Below are 8,425 nucleotides of genomic sequence, written 5' to 3' on the forward strand. Positions count from 1 at the left end.
TAGAAAGGACTGTGCACTCTGCACTTTTAGTAATAGGAAGTTTGTCGTTTTGGGGGCGAGTCACAAAAACATGTTCAACTATGTAAAAGTGTACTCCGCAGTACTACTACCGTTACTCATAACTACTTTTGTGAATTGGCCCCAATGTGTTCAATTGAAAGAAAAATATGTTTGTCACTTAAATGATGAAGGACGTGAACGTTAGCAAAGACATAGAGACTGACTGACTGACTGTGAAGAAAACCAGTGGACACTACCAGGCACCAGTGTTTCTCAAATGGCAAAGTGAATGTACCTGGGTGATGATGTGCCAGTGGTTAGCAGTGTGATTACAATTGTGAAAGCACTGAATTTGGCAGAACTTCAAGAGAATTCGTTCTCCTACTCCAAATGTCCAAAGGAGACATACATTTGCACACAATTAAGAAAGATGGCTTTATTCAAAACTTTACTGAACCATAAAAAATGTAAAAGTATATTTTATAGACTCTTTTACAGCAATAAATATGCCCCAGCTTTTCAGATTGTTCAATTTTCTGGAGGCAAATAGGATCACCCACATTTAAAAAACACATTTTGCACAATTATTCCCCTAAGAATTCACGCAGGTTTCCACAAAGCACCACATTCTCCTGCCAATGTATTTGAAATTTAGGAAAGCACTTTATTTCTGGTTAAACAAACATGAACACCGCCAGGTGCTCCTTTAAAATCTAACATGTTTATCGCCATTGTGTGCTTCATCATTGGATTTTACTGAGTTTCCATTACACATTTAACCACACACAGCAACAAAAACAGTCACTTGCCTGTACTGGCAATGCTCATTTGCATATAATGTGGAGTTTGTTCCCACACTAATCCCACTATTAAAAGTGTAGAAACCAATTGATAATCGGATCTATCATTAGAATAGAATTACCACTTTCCAATTTTTGTTAACACGAATGTCACATTTTTGGTTACTGATTTCATCAATATTTCTTTATTGTGCAATTTATTTCGTTAATCTTTGTAAAAATGCTTTACAGTAAGGATGTGTACACAGGTATGTGTGTTGTATTAAAGTACAGGGTATGAGTCAGCTATAACAGCTTGACATTTTATAGCAATCATGTTTGTTTCAGTATGTATACATGCAATAACTTTGCATAAGATGTGACCACACCTGCTATTCCGGAAGAGATTTTATATGGTCCAGTGTACAGAAGTGAAATTTAGCATTACTAAAGAGTGAACTACCTATTTATTTTATCAAGTAAATTATTTATGCAAATGTGTTTTGTAGTAGTGTAGTAGAACTAATATTGCCTTTAAAACGTATGGGTTAACTATTCCATTTTTTGTAACTGTGTCATCAAATAAGTAGTGAAAAATAAATAGTGAAAAATAAATCTTCATTAAAATGTGTTTGTTTACTGTTAATTTATAAATAGATTGAAAGCTGCGGTTAGACTTGCACTGTATAAATCAGTCATACATACATACACACCAGCAAATTGTATCCAGTGTAAAATAAAGATCTCACATTTTCACAATTTATTGTTTATTAAGCCTTGACATTGCATGAAAGATATGGAATATACTAGTGTATGAAATATCTCTGCAGGGTTTGACTCAATTTTGACAGCATATTGACATGAATTCCAATTAAATATTCTAAAAGTAGAGTGCAATTGGTATACCTCAGAATGTCCTCTAATTTGGTTACAACATAAAATGCTCTGTGACAGAGTCTCACTTGCTGGACCACCCTCAAACAGCGTTGTATCCACCATGTTGGATGACAGATTACATTTTCCCCAATACACCACGGCGAAGAAATTGGTCCTACATTTTGTTTCTAAATACAAGAGCAACTAAGATTAAAAAGGGCACTATTATGGGAACTGTTCTTTTCTCAGATTCTTTAAAAACATCATTTAGGATGATTCAGTCATGAAAAGAGGGATATTCAAAACTAACTGAACTACGTTCTTCACCTGTAATGGAAACCGAAACACCAAAAGGACTCAACTGTTCGAAGGAATTGTCTAGGTCGCTAACATATATAATAAAAAGGGCAAATTAAGATTGTCTATTTCACTGTAGGACCTTGATTGTAAGGGTAGAATAATGTGGCCAATCAGAAAAAAAGTTACAGGACTAGACAAATATTCCAAAGGGCAGCATATTTAGGGGGAAGAGGACTGGAGATCTCATTAACCCCTATACTAATAGATGTTCACATATATTTTTGCCTTAAACTTCTATGTGTTTGCTGAAATGGCAAGCCGATAACTATTGACTGTTCAGTACAACTTCCTTTAGTGACACAAGAGAACATTAGGTACTACCACATCATTTGCTGAAATTAGACCGATATTCTTTTTCAGGTGGCAAATATTTCTAGCTCTCTAATGGGATCTCTGTGTCTTGGTAGTCTTTAATTCTGTATGAGGAGAGAAGCAGATTCGAAAAAACAGGTTGTAGAGAGAGTAAATGAAACTCTTCAGGCCATTACTTTATGAGCTCTCAAGAGGGTGAGGCTGTGTTTTCCAATTGGGGAGGCTCTGGAAGATATGAGAGAAGTAAAATTAGAACATCCATTCGTAGTTCTTTAAGAATTACCATGGCACAGATGCATCCTTCAACAAGGATGATGAAAAATAAAGAAACTCTTTAACAACAAACCTGTTACAGGCACCTAGAGATCATGGCAGATGGAAACAATGGTAGGAAAAGACCCTGCAAACTGTCCTATACATAAACCAGAGTTACTGGATCTGCTCTCCAATTGAAGAAAAAGGGTAGCCAAATATCGTGCTGGAATACACATTAATCTAGCGAACAAAGGCATTTTTCTTTGAGTCGGTAACACACTAAAATGGAGATAGCAATCACTGTAGTTAGGAAGTTTCTAGGTTAGTAATCGGCCTACCAGAAGATATTTTACTTAAAATGAATATCTGTGGTTTAGCCCAAGGTTTGGATCTAGGTCAGTTTATCAATTCATATGCCACTTTGGCCATTACATAGTGCTTCATCGAGCTATAGTCAACCCCAGTACCATAGCCATGGCAGAAAGGAAGGAATTATTGTGGAAGAAGTGAACATCTGATAACTACTTACTTCCAGAAGAGCTACGATCACAGATCTCCCCAAAAAATCTGAGAGGTTCATAGAAACCACCCGTGTGTGGCCAGCTGGCTTCATCAAAGCACCGCTTCCTTGGCTGTGGGATCCTGTGGCTTTAGGAGTTACACAAGGACCCAGAATGCTCGATGTCAAAGATAAAGACGTTTAAATTGGTGGTAGAAGACGTCTGAAGACAACAGGCACAATCTATGTGACCACCTCCCTAGAATTTGAAGACCATCTTGGTTGCCCGGTTCTAGTATAAAACAAGTTTTAGTCAAATTCAAATAAAAAATCATGTTGCTATAAAATGAAAATGTGGGCTACAGTCCATATTGCCTTAGGTGGATACAGGACAAGGATTATTGCCAGGCTCATGAACTAGTTACACGTTTTTAATACATTAGAAACCAGGGGCCTCATTTATGAGGCTGTGCGTCACTTTTACGCCGCCGGTGCGTCACTTTTTGTGACGCACCAGTGGCGTAAAAAATGCGCCTTGTTACGCCATATTTACAAAGTGACGCATCTAGGTAGATGCGTCACTTCGTAAACCCCTGCGCCACATTATACCTGCGCCAGGTATAATGTATGCAAGGGGGGCGTTTTGACGCAAGAAAGGGTCATGGAAGTGACGCAGTGAAATCTATATGATTTCACTGCGCCACTTCTAGGACACAAATGCGTCAATTTCTTACGCCTGCCTCACAGCAGGCGTAAGACTGACGCAGGCCCTTTCACATGGGGCTGGCCCCATGTGAAAGGACACATTGCTCGAGTTGCGTCACTTTTGTGACACACTCCAGCAATGCATCACTTTTGCGCCATACAGATACGTCAGAAATACTGACGTATCTGTAACTCCTTGCACCATGATGCGTCATACTGAAAATATGACGCATCATTGGTGTCGCAAGCAGGGCGCAGTGAAAAGTGACGCATCGCTGTTTTCACGCAGCGATGCGTCACTTTTCATAAATGAGGCCCCATGTCAATAAAAGAGATTAAATTCAGGTATTGTGCCAACTTGAATATGATAGCGAAGGGCCAAGTAAACCAGGCAGATGGAATATGGGAAGAAAAAGTGGGAACAAATAACAGTCTTCACTGTGGTCTCTATCAGTGCCAGCCAGTTACAGAACATAGACCCTTGTACATCTTCAAGGCTTCTTTTTCTCAATACTTGGCTCTACGTCTGAGCACTCATTTCCCTCTCTCTATGTTCAGGTGCTCCTGGGAGACCAGAATGCTATGCTATTTTCAAACTTGCAAAATCTCATCACAAGCTATGTTGAATGAAGTATAGTTACCAAAGGTTAGTAAAGCCAGTAAAGAATTGGAGGCACCTAATGAATTGCTATTCTTTAACACCCAAACTCTGAGCCGGCCTGACTGCTTCCTGCTACTGGTAAACTCACCTAAATAATGCTCCAATTAATTATCTGTCTATTTCCTCATTTCTAATTTATTTTTGACGTGGTGGTCTATGAAGTTGAACTTGTAACGACAGCACCTCAGACCATGAGACGAACTCGTCCTTAAAACTGTTTTTATTGTCTTGAAATATATATTTGCAACAAGTAGACCGCCCCCAAATCAGGATATTTTGTCAGTGCACCCAAGGCCCTGTTTCGTTAATAAAAAAATCAGGGCTTTATTCAATACCTTTATACATGAAAATTGGAATTCTGGCTGCCATCTCATCTAATGATTCACTTCCGTTATGCTTCTGATTGAATCCAATTACTCCCAAGATTCACCACAAAATGTTCTGATTAACGTGTTTAGGCTTCCAAAACGTATATTGGACATTCAATGTTATGATACTGAAGTTTATAGTGCACTCTTAGAACTGAATCACTTCTAGGCGCTTTCAGGTTTTTACAGATCAAGGAGCTGCAGAACACAGATAGAAATTGCCAGATTCCCAAAACTCATACATCTAAAAGCATACAAGTTTCAGCAAAGCAAAGGTTGGTTTCTCACAATCAGCAGTTCATGAGGCGTGTGCTAGGCAAGTTCTTGCAATGAAGGTTTCTATACCTTATGCCTGTTGATCTTTCACAGTGCAGAATAAGCACTAAAGGGGGTAGGGGTGTGGCAGGTGAGGGGGGATTAGAGTAAATCTGTAATATCCTTTTCAAATACATCATAAATATTTATTTTTTACTTCACAAGGAAACATTTTTCACATGAAGATTTCCAATGCTAGTAACCTTAAACATTTTGTTTTCCTAGCCATTTTCCTCAGTTTCAATACAACTGAGTTGGGTCATCCTGTCATTACAAATATTTCATCATCATCATGATCTTTATTTCGGCAACATATGCCATAAAAGGTACAAATAACATACATCTCAAACAACTAATGCTAAAAATATAAAAAATATTAAAACATATAAGATAAATGTACAGATATAGGGACCAGCCATTAAACATACTGGTATTGTCAATGTCATAAATTTATAATTTTTACAGTTGTCATACATCTCCAACTAAAAGATATCTCCTCTTGTGCCAAACTATCCCCAAATATTTAGCTAATGCAAATACTATATGCCCAGAGAGGTCGGTCTTAAAGACTCTATATGCATGCAAACATTGAGAGAACCCCAGATTTTTACATACTGGGACAATCCATTTTCTCCGCGCCTGCACATAAGCTTTACAAAAAAACAATATCTGCAAGTCAGTTTCCTGTTCGAATTTGCACCCTGGACAATGGGTCGGGGAAGATTCGGCCCATTTACTAGTATAGGCACGTAAAGGCAAACTGCCATACCTCCATTGGAGATACAGTTTCCTAATAGTTGTTGGGAATATGACATCTAAAACAGTTTCATACCTATAGCTGTCCTTGGTTATTAAAAATGATGCCGTTAAGGTGCCTAGGGCTGTTCCTTGTAGATATACGGCAAGTTTGCTTTCCTTATACTGGGTGATGAGCTGCCTCCGTGTGACCCTGGGGCATGATGACAATGGGTCAGACCATAGGGTGGATAACCCTAACTTCCCTAGTTCTTTCTTTATGTAATTTAACCAGGGAATTTTCCCAACATTTGGGAGAGTAAGAATTTCCTGCCGTTCTAGCCTGTAATTAACTAGCTCTGGTACAGACCAAATCCTGTGCCAGAATATTAGAGGTCGTAGTCCCATGTCTTCATCAAGGGGCCTCAAGCCCAAGTCAAGTCTCATTGGCAACAGGGGGGTGCTAGAGGGAAGTGATAAGAGCTGTCTAATGAATTTATTCTCTATGGCTACTAGATCACGATTGCACATGTAGCCCCAGAGTTCACTTCCATACATGACCGCACCCTTATCCTGTGCTCTGTAGATCTCTAATGGGGGACCAACCGGCTTGGAAGAAGATTTATTTTTAGTGACCAGTTTAAAAATTCCACCTGCTATTTGGGCCAGCTTTAGTTGTGATTTCTCCCGTTGGTGCTCCCACAACATTTTTTCGTTTAGGGTGATTCCCAAGTACTCGAAGGTTCGAACCCTCTCTAGCCTGTTGGCACCAATGTACGGATTAGGGCGAGTTTTGGATGGAGGGTTGAAGACCAGATATTTTGTCTTCAGTGCATTGATCTCGAGGCCATGATCTTTACAAAATGCCTCGAAACCATTGAGAACTCGCTGAATCCCCATTGGCGACTTGGAAAGCAGCAGGGTGTCATCTGCGAACATAATCGCCGGCACCCTGCTGCCTCCAAGTTTGGGGGCGTCGCTGTTTTCAACCCCATTAAGGTGGGCAATTACCCCGTTGACGTAGAGGCAAAACAGGGTCGGTGCAAGCACACAACCCTGTCTTACCCCCCTGCCAACGGGGAATCTATTGGACAGTTTTCCCTCCCTGCCACATCTGACCTGAGCATAGTTATCAGTGTGTAATCTGACAATCATGTTTAAAATATGTTGCGGAACCCCCAGGCCAGAGAGCACGAACCAAAGTTTCCTACAAGTACAAGATCAAAAGCCGCTCGTAGGTCAACGAATACAGTATAGAGGCTGCCACCCTCCAGCTGTACCATTTTCCAAAATAAGATGGCAAGACGAAAGACTTGATCTATAGTGGATACTTTATTCCTGAAGCCGGCTTGATATGGGCTCAGGACTGAGTGGTCTAGCATCCATTCTAACAGGCGATCCAAGATCAGCCTGCAAAAATCTTTTGGGGGACGTCGATTAAGCTGATGGGCCTATAGTTGACTGGGAGAAAAGGTGAACCCCTCTTAAAGATGGGAACAATCTCTGCCCCCAGCCAAGTAATAGGCACCGGCATCCCCTCTAGAATTGCATTAAATAAGACCTGTAGGTAGGGAGCCCAAACAGTGAGTTCATTTTTAAATAAGTCACCAGGGAGTTCATCCAACCCTGGGGCTTTTTCCGTAGCAAGTCTGTCAATAGCTGCCCCAACTTCTGCCAAGGTAAATTTATCCATTTCCAGAAATGGCGTAGGGGTCAAGCCTGCCACTAGATCTTCTTGGTCCCCAGAGAGATCTAAGTTGGCCTGGATATACAGAGATCTAAAGTGATCCTCCCATGCACTGGGTGCGATATTAGCCTCTACTGCCGGAGTGGGATCGGCCGAGCCATTTTTAACAATCTGCCAGAATTTCCGGGCGTCTCGGAGCTTGAGAGCGACCGTCATATCTGTCCAGTTGTTGTTATCCCATTCGATCTTGGCATTGGAAATAAGGTATTTGTACTCCTTCCTCTTAGTTCTAACCTGAGAGATGTTGTCATGTTGCTTCATAGCCGCTAGTAGGTCGGCTTTGGCCTTTCTACAGATGGCGTTGTACCACTAGGCACACATCCCCTTACCTTTTCCTTTCTTTGCCCTCTGCACAGGGTTCAGCACATCAGCTAAGGTGCTACACAACTCCAAGTGAATTGCACCAAGTTCTCTATGGCTCTCCTCAGACGGGGTTGGTGAATGAGGTTATCAACTTTTTGCAAGACTGAAACAGTCTTTGCATACAGCCTCTGGACGTCCTTGGGGTTTGCTATAATTTTGGGCCATTGGATTCTACGCCGGTTAGTGGATAAAATCATGATCGAATCCATGGGATCATCACCGCCCTGCATAGTAACGCCCGGGACAGAAATTTTTAAAATCAGTGCGTTATGATCGCTGTCGTCTCGAGGAGTTACATTAAAATCTACAATTCTGGGTCATTCAGACATTTCCATTCACAAGTATGTAGTCCAGGCGAGAATTATGCCCCGGTTTATTAAAGGTTGATTTGGGGGGGATATCGCCACTTACCCGACCATTACAGGCCCTTAGAGAATTTGTTAGGGTCAG

This window comes from Lissotriton helveticus, chromosome 5_1 (genome assembly GCF_964261635.1).
Source record: "Lissotriton helveticus chromosome 5_1, aLisHel1.1, whole genome shotgun sequence".
Classification (NCBI taxonomy): domain Eukaryota; kingdom Metazoa; phylum Chordata; class Amphibia; order Caudata; family Salamandridae; genus Lissotriton; species Lissotriton helveticus.